Source organism: Globicephala melas, chromosome 4, assembly GCF_963455315.2.
Source record: "Globicephala melas chromosome 4, mGloMel1.2, whole genome shotgun sequence".
NCBI classification, from domain to species: Eukaryota; Metazoa; Chordata; class Mammalia; order Artiodactyla; family Delphinidae; genus Globicephala; species Globicephala melas.
Genome location: NC_083317.1, coordinates 117,449,340 through 117,466,847, shown reverse-complemented (window position 1 = coordinate 117,466,847; position 17,508 = coordinate 117,449,340). Strand labels below are relative to the sequence as shown.

The 17,508-nt window shown below is 38.1% G+C and overlaps 1 protein-coding gene across 2 annotated transcripts in view; it reads left to right on the top strand.

Moving 5' to 3' along the window:
- AGTR1 (angiotensin II receptor type 1) overlaps positions 1–17,508 on the top strand; it is a 45,056-nt gene that overhangs the window by 11,660 nt on the left and 15,888 nt on the right. Inside the window, exon 3 of one of the 2 annotated variants that reach the window (XM_030873516.2) lies at positions 16,948–17,093. The exons of the other annotated variant lie outside the window; for it this stretch is intronic. The gene's annotated coding sequence lies outside the window, so the exon portion shown is untranslated. The remainder of the gene's footprint in view (positions 1–16,947; positions 17,094–17,508) is intronic. 2 annotated transcript variants of the gene reach the window in all.

Genomic DNA, 17,508 nt, shown 5'->3' with positions numbered 1-17,508 from the left:
GAAATTTTAAAATATTTTTTAAATTCCAGTTTTCTCAGTTGTAGGTTATCTGGTGTATAGTTAGTTCTCACAAGCCCCTTTTCCTTTTTCCTACTTATTTGCCTGCTAAAATATGTGGAATTAAATGTTTTACTTAAATATTTATTTAAATATTTTATGTACTCTTCTAAAGTTAGAGGTTTTCATTTCCTTAAAAATTGTGAAAAGTGGTACACACAATTATGTTGAGCTAATACATGGTTGTTGGCTTTTTTACCTGAATCACTGACATCTCCAAGTAAGAAAAAACTAGAAAAGATGTAGGATCATTTTTAAGGCCAATATTTTTTCTTTATTGTTGATATTCTGTAAGATTTTATTTTTCCTACAATGATAGATGTGTCTCAATGATACTGACTTTAAACTAAAGTTGATTTACATTTTTTCAGCAATTGGAGAGCCAAGCAAAATAACTATTAGATCATTTATTTCTTTTTATCTTTTTTATGGAAATGTGTAGTATTTTGATTTCAAAATTGTATGTATCACAGATAACAATATTTTGTTTATCATTTTAATTAACATAATCACCCCCTTTTACAGTGTATTCTTCAACTTCTTAGTCACGATTTTTCCACTAATACGATCCTGTTATTTAACATCAGTCTCAATTACTTTCCAGTCACTTATACCTAGTAATTCAATTAAATTTGGTTCCTGGACTAACGGTTGTGCATTACACAAGGCAAGAAATTAAAAACAAGTTTATCTTTGAGTTACTGAATATCAAGGATTTGAGATAGCTATATAACTAGCTGTGAAAAAGGCATATAAATATCCAGCCAATATTCCCTTTACAGATTTAATAGTATCATTTTTCAGTGAAAGCATAAATAATAGAAGTTTGGACCCAGTTTGGAACTGTTAAATATGAATCCGAGTCTTACCAATAAAAAAAAGGCAAAGTAAAGGTTAGCCACTTGTGGGGCTTTTTTTTTTTTCTTCAATAAACCAAAAAATAGCTTTCTTTATAGAATAACAGGTTTACTCCAAGTAACCTATTATTCACACAGTTTATCTACAGTAACATTGTTCCTAGGTTTAAATAATATAGCTAGATATGCTCAACATACAATTATTAATACTTTTAACAATTAAAAGAGCTCAGAGAATTAGCCTCTAAATTTAGAGGTTCTGTTTTGCCGGCAGGAAGAACTTTTCACTAGTACCAAAAGTGCTGTCCTCCTCTCCCTTCAACTAGCTAGTCATTCCTTTTAAGAATCTTGAGATGATTTGGATATATAGGAGTCATTTTTTTTTTAATTCTAGGAAGATCTAAGATATCTCAGAAATGTAATAGTACAGTGCAGACCTGGCAGAAGGTAACCAGTTATCTGGAACTAGGTCTTTGGCATCTTTCCAGATTTGGAACAAAATACTGGACTCTCCCTGGGCATCTGTGAGACAACAGGAGCAATGTCATACCGCAAGTCCAAAATCCAATCAGGAGCAGCCTTCCTTCTCCTCTTATCCAGGCGAAGCCAAAATACTTCTGCACACCATAAAAAGCAAACAAAGCCACTGTAGATAAAACCAAGCAGTGGGTAAGGCTGTCTTTTGACCTAGAGTCTGAACCCTGGCTCCTCAGTGATGCTCCAGGCCAACGAACAAGAACACGATGGGCATTTTGCTGCCTCTTGGTCCCTCCAGTGCGGTCAGTGTACAGAGCAGGAGGATAAAACAACTCAGTATCTTCCTTAACAATGCAGAGAAGGAAATCCAACCTGCTTTGGCAGTGTGAAAGCAATGCAAATTTGAGGCATTGATGACCATAGCTTCTTATGTGATATAGAAGTTTATTCTGTAACACTAATGGCCCAGCCATATTTTATTCAATTCTAAACCATTAATGAATGCTCATCTTCATTTTACATAGAACATATTTATCTATACACAACTGAACAAATAGGGAATGTTGGAAATGGCCCTGTGAGAAGTACTGGCCCACAATGCATCTGCTTGGTTTGGGGCATTTGAAGTAGTTAGTATAGGCTCCCTCTGGATTTCTGCTAGAATGTTGATTTAACTAGATCAATGAACTAGACACATAGCATCTGAATTAAAGAGTGAGAAATACAATATGAACCAATAAGTGAAGGAAAAATTTACTATGAATAAAATAATAAATGTCAATAAATTTAAAAATTGACTTGTTTCCTTTATATGACAAATGTAACAGATCTAATTTGACATCTTAAAATGAAGAGATCTATGTGTAATCTATTTTGTGATTTTTATCTTCTTAGGAGTATGTTTTGATATCTTTAACCTTCATATTTAATTTTTTTCTTTTATCAGTTTCTATGGTGTAAACATCCATCAATCCATATTGGTTGACACATATATATATATATGTGTATATATATAGATATATATATATATAGATATATATAGATATATATATCTCAAGAGAAAGTAATGCTGCAATCCTTCTCAGCAATTTATTCTAACAGTTAAGAACCCTTGGGGCTTCCCTGGTGGCACAGTGGTTGAGACTCCGCCTGCCGATGCAGGGGATATGGGTTCATGCCCCGGTCTGGGAAGATCCCACATGCCGCGGAGCGGCTGGGCCCGTGAGCCATGGCTGCTGAGCCTGCGCGTCCGGAGCCTGTGCCCCACAACGGGAGAGGCCACAACAGTGAGAGGCCCACATACCGCAAAAAAAAAAAAAAAAAAAAAAAAGAACCCTTAAGCTAAATAGAATAATTCATTTCACAGGAAACTCTTATTCAATATGTATAATTAGTTTTAGTTAACTTTATTAATGAAATGCTGCAAATCAATTAGGTTTGCAATAATCAGCTCCCAAGGACCCAAGAGGGGCCGTTTCCCTCACAAGAGGGGAAGGTGATATACAATTTAGTTGGGAAGCAAATGTAATTAGATTTGATCAGTTGAATATTCCTGTCCTGATGTGGAATTAGGCACATACCCAAGCCTGAGTTTATAGTTGGAAAGAGGTAGAAAAAGCAGCATGACTTAGAAAATGTCTTCATGGTCCTACTGACCACAAACTAACAGCCAAAGTGGGCCTTTGAAACCACAGGTAGACATGTTTTCTTCTGACAGGGCTATGTTTACATTTGTTTTTCGAATCTGAATGTCTTTAAGTAGAAGAGCACAGGAACGCAACTATTTGTCACTCCTTAATGGCACTTCACGCATTTATCTAACTGCCTAAATCCTGATGGCATTTCAGTTTGCAACTATGGTGACCTAGAAGTTTATTATTGAACAGGGGTGGGGTAACCCTAAAGTTCCTTTCTTCTGACTCTAAAATAAGAAGATCAAAGAAATGTCATGACAGTAAAAAAGTCTTCTGAATGAAAGTTATATTAAACACAAGGTATTCCTATTTAGGGCTGCAGTTTGCAACAGATTCTGCTGTTATTCACTCAATAAGTATTTTTATTGGACACCTACATGCCAGTCACTATTTTCAGCATTAAGGACAAAGTGTGAGCAAAGCAGACAAAAATCCCTACCCTCATAGGACTTACATTCTAGTGCATGTAGACAGAAAAACAAGTAAAGTATATATGTTGGATGGCATGAATAATGGAAATAGAATGTGGAGGCAGTGAGGGAGAAGGGTACAGTTTGTAAAGGGAGTTTAGGGAAAGCCTGCTTAGTAAGAAGGAAGGAACTATGTGGACATCTGGAGGAAGATGGCTGTATGGAGAGAGCAGAGCAAATGCAAAGGCCCTGAGGCAGCACTATACTGGCATATTCGAGGCACAGCAAATAGGCCAGTATCCAAAAAGCCAGTATTGAAGGGTATAAACTGACAGACTAGAGACATATTTAGAATGGATGCTAGAAGAGGGGAACAAATGAAATTTTTAAACTGAAATGGTTTAAATATTGAAAATGCTTTGAAATATAGTGAAATATTTTCACACAAGAGATTTTAAAAAGAAGTCAGGTCCATGATTCAATCCCCAATGACTGGTTCAGTAGCCATCATGGTCAGGGGCTACGTCTAGAACTCTAATCACTAAAAACCTGCATTTGATGTCAGTTCCTCCTGGACAACCAAGTGACTTGTTTGGCACCTTTGGTATACCCCCAAAACACTTTGCCTATCACTGACCTGTAATCCCATGTCTCTGGGCCTGAAAATAAAACTCCCTGTAACAGAGTTAGTGGTGCATGACATTGCCATTAGATTATTTTTAGTGAAAGCTTTGCCTCCTGACACAAATGCACTGATGAACTTAATAATTCCTGGGGCTACCACTGAATGCAAAATGACTTCATATACTGGTTATTCCATTTAAATTATTTTATCTTCAAGTCCAACAAAAAGAAAATTCTAAATAAAAAGATACATTTGGGATTGTACATGTGGCATCCATCCACATATAACTGAAATAAAATTATTTAATGGAAAATTTCAAATTCAGCCACCTCTAAATATGTAAGATAGTCTGAATGAGAAGGAACAATTCTGACTTTGTATTATTTTTTAGTGGTAGTGTTTTCTCATAATCCCATGCCTTTTTCCTGTCCTGCTATTCTTCAAGATTTCCTAATGAGAATTAGAGAACAGGCATATTTAACAATCTGTATTTGCAGGTTGTAAACAAGAAAATGAAGACTAATAGTTTCTCTCCTGCTAATTTGATTTTCGACAGCTCCTCTCCTACCAGCTTAGGCAAAGGACTTAGTTACTATTTCCAGCAGATGGGGCCAAGGAAAAGACAATCATCTGTGATGTCATGCTTCCCCCAAATAGGCCAGCTGCCTTTCAGGCCTCGGTTAGAGACTTCTAACCGAAGAAATGAGAAGTGATCAAGAACAGAACGAGGAAAAAATGCAATTTCCTTTATTCTAGAAAAACAATACTCAGTGGCTGGTTCACAATGCTACAGTAAAACATTTTCATACATTTCTCCTACACACGTGGAGAGTTATAAGGTATGCACTTAGAAGTAGAAATGCTGATTTGATTTCCAAAGTGGTGGTGATAGAAGGAGGCTTCTGGAAACGGGGTTGTGCTGAGTTGACAGAAAAATAAAGGATTTAGTCCTTAACTGGTAATATGTGACTGGCTCTCTAAACTGAAATATAACCCCAAAAGAACTTCTTCTGGTACAATTCCAGGTCCCAAGGCTAGTTAATGGTACAAATAGTTATTTATATACAACTATACAGGAATGTATTTCCCAGGACCCCTCTTATCATTGACATCTCATAAAATCAGCCCTGCAAAAGATCTAGAACATTCTGAGAACATACAGCATGTAACTTTAAATGAGGAAATTTCCTTTTCTCATGCAAAAGCATGAAAGTTGGTTTGAATTGACATGGACTTCTGTCCAGGCCAGGGCCTGTGATTTCAGGAAGCATGTATCTCTTTTGAAACTCTAGTGTGTCCTTGGAAATGGCTGCGTAAAGGCCAAACTGCCAAAGTCTATTCCTTCTCCTCTGAGTAAAATCTTTTAGTTGTATGTCAGTAGCTGGTCTTTGTTCTCCTCAGTGCTTGTTGCAAAATACCACAATTTTCATTCTAAACCCCAATAGTATTAGGAAGACAAGTTGAGTTAAAATAATGCCTGTAATTTAATAAGTATTCTGTCCCTAATAAAAAGCTAGTTAGTCACAGCTTCGTTCAAATCCCTCTCCCCCAGATTTTTCTCCTGAAAGGAGATACTAGACAGCATTTTAGGGAAAACAAACTTTTGTCAATCGCTAAGGATAAGGTAATAAAAGGGTTGAAAATAGCATTTTAAGCATCATGTTTTTTCTTTAAATTCCCTGAGGTTGAACAGATTCTTAAACTTCATTTTTTTAACTGCGCTGAAAATAGTTTGTCTCTAGTTGACTCTTATTCAGGGCAATGTTATATCTTCTTAATCTAGTAGAGTCACAAATTTAAGTCATCAACCTGAGCAAGTAATTGAAATGGTACAATCTTCTCACTCAAAAAAAATAAAAAATAAAAAATCCAGGAGTGAATCATCCTTAAAACTCTCCCAACTTGCAGTCTAGTTTCATGGGTGAAAACTTTGGGAGACCAGTTTGGGAAGCAACCAGAGCCTGGTAGTTTCATACACTTGATCTTATCACCTTCTCACAACAACATTTAAAAGTAACTAGGATTTAAAAAATAAACTTGTTATTTAATATGGTAATAAAGTGTTTTTATGTGGAAAAATAAATAAATAAAATAAAGTATACCTCAGTAAACCTGAAAAAAAAAAGTAACTAAGACTATTGCCATTGTATTATATTGCTATTTTTTTAAATGCAGACACAAAGAGAATGTAATAGTTAACATCTATTAATTGGACACTTAGTTGGTCAGGCACTGGGTTAGTCACTTTATCTCCATTTTCTTAATTCACAAAAACAAAACAAAACAAAACTGCAAGCTAGGTTTTCTTATTGGCTTCATTTTTTTACAGACAGTGAGTCTAAGGGGCCCATCTTGCTAACCAATACCAGGGCAAGAACTGGAATTTCGGACTGACTCCAAAGCCCTAGTTCTCATTTCTCTCCCAGATGTCATCCATCAAATTCTTCAAAGCCTGAGATCTTCCTTTTTTTCAATTAACTGCTACACTAGCAGCACTTTTTTTACGTATATGTATACAAGCGAACACTGTGCTAATATTTAATTATAGGTTTATACTGATGTTGGATGCAAGTATAAGCTAGCATCATCTTGAATAATAGTAGAAGAGTCAGGAGCTCTGAAAGTAATGTTCAGGATTGGGTAAAGCAGGTATTTTTCTGTCACATGTCAGTGAGAAAATTAATTCATATGCCACCAGCCATATGCAGAAATGCAACAGGAAATGACAAACTTAACTACTTTAAATAATCTGGTCTGCAATACAAATTATTGCACTGTGAATTTGTGTCCTTCTGCTGTAGAACTGATCATTTGGATTATATAGGCAAGCGGTGTAAGACATTACTAAAATTATCCTTGAATCCTAGCTTTGAGATCTATATAAAACACTAGGCAGTTTGCCTGAGAACACATAGAAAACACTTTTTTAAAGGATTGGGATGCGTTATTTTCCCTTCTGTTAAATATTAGCCTTTGAAATGAACTCAGCTGATCTGCTAAATAACATTTGCAAATTGTTGTGTTTTAATAAAGTGACAGACTGAGAGAGAAGCCACACTAGACCTGCTTATGCTTCTGGAGGCGTTACAGACCAGGAACATTATGCAATAATGCCTTTTAAAAGAAGGGAGCCACTTAGCTTTACACCTTGCCTGGCAACAAATGTAGACACTTACTCCAAACTCGGGGGTAATTAGAATCTATGAAAATCCAGCATCTAAATCCCAAACCCCTGGTGCAATACATACTCAGTAAATTACCGTTTTTTACCTCTAGTATTTTCAACAATTTCATTTAAGTATGTGAATATATGAGTGTGTGGTGTTTTAGGAGGCCTGCTCTATAATGCTATGGAAAGGTTTCATCACTATTAATCAGGTATGCAGTAAATGGGACACCTCATTTTTTCCATTTCTGGAAGGCTCAGAGCCTTTGCTGCTGCTGGCAGAAGGCAGACCCCAATGCACTATGCTAGTGAAAAATTCCCGGCAAACGTGGAACCCAGTGAAAATGTGGGAGACGCAACTTGCAGTCGCTACCACTGGCAATCATCGCCACTATTACAGCTTTAATCAGGCAAGCCCAGGCTCATGCATTGGTTTATAAAGTTGCAGCAAAGCCTTATAAATTAAGCCTGAAAGAACATTAAGTTTTAGTCTAATCTTGGATCAACAAGAAATTCTTATTTAAAAACCTTCATAAAAGTAGTCAGATTGGTGTTTTAAGAACTAAACCGAATCACACTGCTTTAACTTTTCTTTTGTTGCAATAGGAAAATAAATGCTTTAAGAATTAAAGTTAAAACACAGAGATCTTAAAATATGTTGGAGGAAAAACTACTTTACAGAAGATAAATTTGTTCCCTGGACTTGTAACTGGCTGTTGATTTCCGGGTTTCTGAGTGTGAAGGTGTACTGTCTCCTAGACAGAGCAGGGAAGACTTGGTACCCTTCTGAATGAAAGGGTGCCTATTAGCTTTTCTCCTTCATTTCCTAAAGTGTGATTTTTATTCCCTGGTGTTATGTTTTTAAAAGATTTTAAATCTTAAAACATAGAACTAGGTGTTGAAATTGAGAGCTGAAAGTCTCAACCAGTTGGGTATGATTTTTTTAAATAGGTAATACAGACCTCTAGTGGTTGAACAGTTTGAAAGCCTCTGCAAGAAGAGGAAATTGTGCATCAGGTGCTTGCATTTTTTTTTTTTTTTTTTGAATTTTTGCGGTACGCGGGCCTCGCCCATTGCAGAGCACAGGCTCCGGATGCGCAGGCTCAGCAGCCATGGCTCACAGGCCCAGCCGCTCCGTGGCATGTGGGATCTTCCCGGACCGGGGCAAACCCGGTCCCCTGCATTGGCAGGCGGACTCTCAACCACTGCGCCACCAGGGAAGCCCAGGTGCTTGCATTTTAAAGAGGAAAAACTGTTGCTAGTTACAATTACAATGCAAAATTCACATAGTTCATACAAATCAAAAAAAGGTAATACTGTGCAACAAGGGAAGATGGAGCACTTCCCACCCTTTTAGGTGCTCTCAATTCTCCCAAGACAAGCAAGGACCCCTCCCATCAAAGTCCCAGCAAGAAGTCTGGATCTGTATTGGTTTTCCTCTGAAAGATTAATGTCCAATTCACTTGTTATATGAATGGAGCTGGCAGATATCTGCGTTATGTAAAAATAGATTTCATTTTCCTTGGCACACAGTTTTGCCTCCATGAGACTCTTCTTCCTCTAAACTCCAAGGGCTCCCCGTGAAAATGCAAGAGAATCTCACACAGCCACTGCTTGCCTGTCCTTTCCCAGGTTCTCTCCATGGGGACAGCCACACTCCACTGGACTGGGGCTCAGTGTCTGGGGTGTTTCTCCATCTCTATGAGGTGCAAACTATTGGATCCGTGCACAAGCTTCGGTGATTATTAAATGTCTCTCTAGACCAGCGCGTCTCAAACATGAATAGCTACACAAACTACCTGGAGAATCTTGTTGACATTCAGATTCTGACTCAGTAGGTGTGGAATGGGGACTGAGATGGCTTTACTAGAAAGCTCCCAGGTGATGCTGACACTGGCATCCAGGACCACAGCTGGGAGGAGCAAGGAGACGCTCTAACATCTCTAATTTTTTATTACACTGTGTTTCACTGATTTCTTCATCTTTCTCTTCTTTTTTACTTCAATGGCATCTCAAAATTTAATTTTTGACTTTATATAACTTTTAAAGTTCTCTTTCACTTGACTATGTACAAAAATCTCTGGGAACCTGTTATTCAAGTATTGTAAAGTTGACCTTACATTTTAAGAATGGATTCAGTGTCATCTGTTTAGTGTGGTGAGTTCATGGTGGTTGTGAGCACCTCTCTAGCACTTGAAGTAATTAGGCGTTTGTAACCACAATTAAATACCTGATTAGCCATACTGGGAGAGTGCCTGAGATCGGATTTGTGCATGCTGAAAAACTACTAAGGGCCCAAGGTGACATCCACATCGTAAAATCAGGCAGAATAAAAAGCACGAGCTGAATCCCTTAAGAGTCAACAGATCAGAGTAAAATATGGGAAAAACATTTCTCAGACAAAATCCATCATCCAAATAAGTTCCTATCATGGCATGTTATCAAGCTGAATTTTGAAATCCATAATTTTAGAACTTATGTCATGGGGTAGTCTTGAAAAGCCTCCTACAAACTTTTAACATCCAGTTTCAATCAAAAATAGTATATTACCAGGCTGTAGCATGGAGGGAGTACATAAATTATCATCATTGCCCTGCATGAACAGTAATTCACAGATCTGGCTCAGACACGACTTAGATGAAATAATTAACTATGTATAGTACTTAACAGTATAAAAGTAATTAATCTAGCCGCCTCATACTGGTTTGGCCTAAATAAACATGTAATAAAAAAAGCCATAGGTTTTATTATTTTTTCACTTAACGTTACTACTTTAGTAAGTTGGAATTTTAATATGGCAGAAGAAAGATATCTTTCCCTTAAAAAAATAACACTTTCTTTTCAAATGTTAAAGTACTAACTATAAGCTGAATGAGTTCTGTTTATAATTGTGCACAGATGTTCTCAATTAATAGTATTATGCATTCTGCTTCACAGGAATTTGGCGAACATGATTATTTTAAATTATGGTGTAAATAAGAAAAAAAATCGATTTTTTTAACCACAAGTCACATAGACTCTGTTGAGGTACTACAGTTGTGTGGTGGTGTAGCTTTGGCAAAATGTTTCAGATAAACTGGTTTTTTGCCCCATGGATTCTGAGAGGAGACAAGTGGCCTTTGGCTTATAGTCCCTTCATCAGCAGGTCCACAAGGTAAAGGGCAGGGTCATTAGTTGGTATGAGGGCAAAAAAATAAGGCAAGTATCCCTTCTGGGCAAGAGAAAAGAGCTCGGGTGATTTCTGCGAGGGAGAAAGAGGTGCACCCCATGCAGGTCTTTTTTTAAAGTCCACTCTCAACGTATGGCTGCTCCTTTGCCTAATTTTTTTTTTTAATATTTATCTATTTATTTGGCTGCTCTAGGTCTTAGTTGCAGCACACGGGATCTTCATTGTGGCACATGGGATCTTTAGTTGCCGCATGTGAACTCTTAGCTGCAGCATGTGGGATCTAGTTCCCTGACCAGGGATAGAGCCCAGGTCCCCTGCATTGGGAGTGCAGAGTCTTAGCCACTGGACCACCAAGAAAGTCCCTCCTTTGCCTTATCTTATAGACTATAACATGTTCTATATGACCCCATTGCCTAATCATTATATTATTATCCCTATTTCATAAATAGACAAAGAAGAGGAGGAAGCTAAATAATTCTTCCAAAATTAAATAGCACATAAGATGTAGGTCAAACTCAAACCCAGAGACTTCTACTTCCAGGCAAGATGGAGTGAGAGAGATTTACTGTCTCGCCAAAAAAAACTACTAAAATATTATATATATATGAATATATATATGAATATATATGAATATATATGAATATATATATGAATATATATATATGAGAAACAATGATTTTCAAGACAGTGGACACCAGGCAACAAAGGACAGTAGTCTCTGAGGGATAGAAGACAAATGAAGTGAGCCCCACATCATTGCCTGGAGAAAGCTCCAAGCCAGGGCTCAGAAAGGATAATCCAGAAGGAGCTCCCAGGTGTCCCTGAGCTGTGGAGACGGAGCTGGGGTCCAGAGACGCAAGGAGCTAGAGATCACAGAGCAGAGTACCAGACGCTAGAGAGCTTTACAAAGAAAGAGCGTGGAAATCTGAAAGGTCCTCCCTGTGTTTCAGTGCATGTGAGTAATCACCCAGAAGGATTAGAGGGCACACTCCACAGAGATTATCCAGAGCCAGAAAATAGTCGTTGTTCCCACGAGCCTGAGGGGTAAAACTCATAGTTCATGGGACATCAGGTAGCATATTCACAAGGGTTTTGCCTCAATAATGGGAAAAAATTAGACTAAATGCTTCTCTGGTCCCACCTAACAAAGCTTAAAAGCCAGATCTGAAGGAATCCAACCGTTTGCAAGTAATGTAACTGCTTCCCAGAACAAAGCTGGAGAATTTACATGGGAATACAAAAACATCCAATATCCAACAAGGTGAAGTTCACAGTGCTTAGCATCCATTCAAAAATTACCAGGCATGCAAAGAAGCAGGAAAATAAAATCCATAAAAAGAAAAAAAATCAATTAATAGAAACAGACCTAGTAATGACACAGATGATAGAATTCCATATGTTCAAGAAGCTAGGGGAAGGTCTGAACATATTGAAGAGACATGGACAATATTCAAATGTCTGAAATAGAATTTCTGGAGCTGAAAACTCAAACCAAGACTTCAGACACTATGACCATGTTCCTTCCACTGCCCCCACCATATTCTTCCCTGGATCATGAGTTTGATCCCAGTGGCCTCATACTTACTACTTGCTTAATACTGAAATTCCCAGATGAATACTTCCTTTCAAGAGGGGTTTAGCAGATGAAGACAACAGACTTCCCAAAGGCGCTCCACATGGGCCCTTTCCCAACCCACTCTGACTCCCCCACCCCCGAGGCCCTTCTCTGGCTCGTGGAGCAGATGGCATCACTGTCCATGGACTGACACTCCTCTCTGGCATGGACTCCTCAGTAGAGTAGCTACTAGCAGTCCTCAACGTGGCACCTTCCGAATTATAAGCAAGTTTACATCATCAGACCACCATGTTCCATCTCGATTTTCCATCTCACATGAAAACTCTATAGTTTGAAACAGCATGAAATTTGTTCTCTTCACCCAAAATACAATTAAAATGGAAGTTAGTATTGATACTTTTGAAGCTCCCCACCCTTCCCATCCAAGGCACTATGTATAAAACCATGAACTGTGTTCTTCCAGCCAATGAGACAATTAACCAAAATGTACATGTTGTCCTTTTACAGAATTCAAAATATGCTCATGAGAATTAAACTATTTTTCCAACCAAGCTAAAAAAAAATCAATTTACTTGTCTAGGAAGTTTTATGAGGGCTAGAATTCCAAGAAATGTATATGCTAGCCAAATATTACTGTTCATCAGAAATGTTCCATATGCATCCAGTATTAATCCTGTGTAATGCCCTCAGTCAATGTACCCACTTAACAGCAGATATAGTCTCTCTATGTATTTTGTGTGTGTGTGTTCCTAAACCTGCAGTGAATGAATTTAGAAAAAAAGTATCAAAAACACAAACGTAGCCTTGCAACACAAATATGTAGATAATTTCATGCTTGGAACATCACAGTTCACTTTAGAAACACTTTACTTGACAACGAAGCTTTCAAGAATAAGTATTTTTCAGCACTTACTGAAAATGTTTTAAAATCTCACCTCATCACCAGTTATATAACCAGGGCCATGTGGTCATTGTGGCTCTATGAAATGGCATCAGACCCTTTCACTACTGATCGTCTTTTGGGCACTAGATGATACCTTTTGAATAGATGTTAAAATAATGTGCAAGAACCAAATATCACAGATTGTGTGCTGTATTCACCCGCGTGGAGACATCACTTTAGTGAAATGCAACAACAGCTCTAGAAAACATAACAGTCTCTTTACCAAAATATAAAAAGGAAAAAGGAAAGGTAAGTTGCTGGCAAGATCAAAGAAGCGGGGAGGTGCAGTACCAGCTGCCATTCTGAGACAGTTCTCAGACTCTGCACCAGGCTAGTCTCATGAGAGCAGGGGTGGGTAATACCTCATCCCATCATATCTCTTTGTTTTCCCACTACCTGCTACTCCTTGGTCATGGATTATTGTTGAATGTGGAAATGGAATGGGGGATTTCTAACAACAGCACACTTCAAGTATTTAGTGTATTATAAAAACACTGGAATGGGGGTTTGCAGCATCTTGCTGGGGCTTGAAGTCTGTTTTCTATTTTTTTTTTTTTTTTTTTTTTGCGATACACGGGCCTCTCATTGTTGTGGCCTCCCCCGTTGCGGAGCACAGGCTCCGGACGCGCAGGCTCAGCGGCCATGGCTCACGGGCCCAGCCGCTCGGACCGGGGCACAAACCCATGTCCCCTGCATCGGCAGGTGGACTCTCAACCACTGTGCCACCAGGGAAGCCCGAAGTCTGTTTTCTTAATTGTAAAATTAGGCCTGGATCCTGAGTTGTAAATTGGCAGCCCTTGGACCAAATTTGGTCTGCAAAAGAGTTCTGTTTACTTCCACGCAGTGTTGATTTTTTCTCATTTGCTTTAGTTGAAAATATTTCAAAATAGGATACTCCATGTAAAATTTGAAATTTCCAGCTTATCTTAAAAAATCAGCCTGTATCTTCCCCTGATCACGACTGGCACAATTAAGAATCCCCGTCCCCACCTCCTCTGAGAAAGGGGAAGTGTCCACCACCATGGTCCACCACCATACCCACTTCACCCATCTCTGTTGCTCCCAGCCCCTATTAGTATTTAAATATGTGAACCCTGAAGCATGTAATTTCTAGGGCCCATTCCAGCAGTAAAATGTTATGAATCTCTGACTCAAGTTGTCTCAATAAAAGCAAAAGACTATAGAGAATAATATTTCAACTACATTCTAGGTTAAAACAGACTTTGCTTGGGTAGCCTGACAACCAAGACCCCATTTAGAATATCGTAATTGTGTATGTTTACAGGGACAAAGGGCATACATATAGTTTGTAGGTCACCCACCCGGCGGGTATGGAATTTGATTGTATCGCGAATGTGCCTCTCCTACAGTCTCGCTGTGGCTTCTTCTTTGTCTTTGGATGTAGAATATCTTTTTTGGTAGGTTCCAGTCTTTTTTGTCAATGGTTGTTCAGCAGTTTGTTGTGATCTTGGTGTTTTCGTGAGAAGAGGTGGGCTCAAGTTCTTCCTGTCCACCATCTTGTCTCTGCCTCCCCTGGTGTCTCTAAGGGCGTACATATATATTCCTGTATTTCTCTCAAGAAGAAAAGCAATAAATATGACCCCTAAATTTCCTTCTATAGCAGAAATTTCTGTGACTTCCTGATCTACACTGAGACAAAACTACACTCCAAACCTAAATCGAAAGTCCATAGTTACAGAATGACTTTTTCTGTAAAGAGAACATCTTAATTTGTTGATGTAACATGAAGCATGTTATTTATCTAGAGAATGGCTTTTAAGCGGATCGTTGGCATGCATATAACAATGCCTACTGAAACAGACTGATTCCTAGACATATTTTCTCTGTATCAGAACCTCTTCATATCCAAAATTATTAGCATACTATGTTATTCTCACAAAGTTCTAATGGACTGCACAAATCTGCCTGCTCTATTCTGAGTACAAAAATATTTAGCCTAACTTGTTTTTCCATTATTTTATATAGTAACAAAGTAATATCAAAAATGTTATTACCAGGGGCTTCCCTGGTGGCACAGTGGTTGGGAGTCCACCTGCCGATGCAGGGGACACGGGTTCGTGCCCCGGTCCGGGAAGATCCCACATGCCGCGGAGCGGCTGGACCCGTGAGCCATGGCCGCTGAGCCTGCGCGTCCGGAGCCTGTGCTCCACAACGGGAGAGTCCACAACAGTGAGAGGCCCGCATACAGCAAAAAAAAAAAAAATGTTATTACCAGAAATAATACAGTGTTTTATAATTATTAGAAAGTGAATCTCATGAAGTCATATTAAAAAACAACAATTACCACATGTTAAGTCAGATAATTCAAGGAAGAGACATATGAATACTAGGGGGGCTCTTGGCAAAGATATTTTTTTCTCTCAATCCTACGCTTTGAAGGAAATTTTTGCCATTTAATTAGTATAAGTAAGCTTCATCAACCAAAGGTCTATAGTATGGTATTTTCCCCCTCCAGCTTAAAGTACTCTTAAAATCATCTACACTTCAGGTGTTCATACTTTCACTTCTTTTAAAAATGGATCCTTCCTGGATCCTTCACATTGCTTTATGGGATTAACAACAAATTGTATCACCATACTGTGTTGTATTGACAGAGCTCTAACATCATGCCAATCTGTTTCTTAGCCATGTGTAATAATGTGACAACTTATACATATATATAAATTTATGGGGTAATTCACTTAGTATTTGGTGGGGACATATGAATATATATTGAGAAGATATAAAATGATAGTAAAAATAGATATTTATTGAGTGTTTAATATATGGCAATCTTTTTTCCCCCATATTGTATTTAACCCTCATGTTAACAGCAAGTTTTTATCCTGTTTTAAAAGATGAGGACACTAAGGCTCAATGAGGATGAGTAAATTAGCCGGTTACAAGATTAGTCAGAGGTTGAGCCAGGATCTTACCTTTGTGACTGCAAAGCTTACGGTTTGTTTCCCATGATGCCTGCCAGCCACCAGACTCTGCTAACGTTAATTAAATTAATGTTCCCTTTTAAAATTCTAAGTACTGAATATATACCTCTTGATATATAGATTAACTTTCCACTTCAGCCATATATTAAACTTGTTTTATGGTATATAATATAGTCTGTTCACACTGAATGAGTACAATAAATTATCTTTTGAGGAAATTATTTTAAACATAGAATCTTACAACATTCTTACAAGGGCGAGGTCGAGGCTTTATCATCTCATTCCCATTGGTCAGAGCAAGGTCCAATGAAGGTTTAATGATTTGCCTAAGGTCTCAATTTCTAGAATGGCAAAGAAAAAGCCACCAAGTCCTCCACCCCCCAGCTCCAGACTACTGTTTGTTCTCAGTCTTTTTTTTCCCTCTGTTAAACCCTGCAATCAACAGATTTCTACTCTTCAGCTTCTTAAATTATGTTGCTTTTTTACTTACCACTATTGGTTTTATATATTAAGATTCAGCATCAGCATTTACCATATCTTTTAACTTCCTAATTCTGAGTGCTTCCATCTGATTGCTTATTTTTGAACCTTATGGGCTTTTTCTTTATTTCAGTTTTATCCCAATTATCCAGGAAAGGCTGCCTGAGTCTTCTGAAAGCTCTGATGTTCTCAATGAAAAGACCTTCTGAATGACCTTGTTTGTCTCCCATGGAGTTGCATATCACAACTTCAAATGTCCCACTAAAATGTTACCCATTTGGCATCAGTATACAGAAAAGGCTGCATTCTGTGATAAGAAGTACAGCAGTGTTTTCCTAGTGAGAGAACAGAGTCCTCAATGGTTTCGGGGAAGTATAATTTCCTCAGATTTAGCTGGTATTTCAAACACAATGGTGCTTTTCTTCTAGAACTAGTCAGTAAGAAATTTGTAGGGAAAAATACCACAGGAACCAATAAACAATTAAAATTTTGGTCATAGAACTCTATTAATATTGGTCCTTTAGAAACCCTTTTTTTTTTTTTTTCAGAAATGTTCTTCGGCTACAAAAACAACTACTCATTGCCCTTATGGATCAGTAAAGCAGTTGGGCAGAAGAGACAAGTAGCAGAGACTCAAACTAAGTAACTGAAACTCTTTGGTTGACAACTGGGAGAGATTATCATTTGTAACTAGGTATGTTTATCTCTCTCTAACTAGGTATGCTTATCCCTCTCTTACTTTTCTCTACTTGGTTTAATTCTCATTAGAGCCTTGATGACAGGCTACATTCAATGTGTAGAGAAAAAAAGCCTAATGTGAATGCAAAGATGAATTTACATTCAAATATTGTACAGTCAGTTTAGACACTAATGACTCAGATTGACACAGCAGTTGCCTATGGCAGTGACGCCACCAGAGGGCAGGGTTTGACTTCCGGACCTGGTGGCTGCCTTCCTCCAGAGGCAACCTTGGAGTTACTATAAGAGCCATCAAATCCTTAGAAGCCCTTATAATGAATTTAAGCTCAAATTCTCTCTTCCATTGTTCTTGTACAGAATCCTAGAATTCTGGAAAATACTTAGAGAGGATAATTTCTAGAATGATCTGA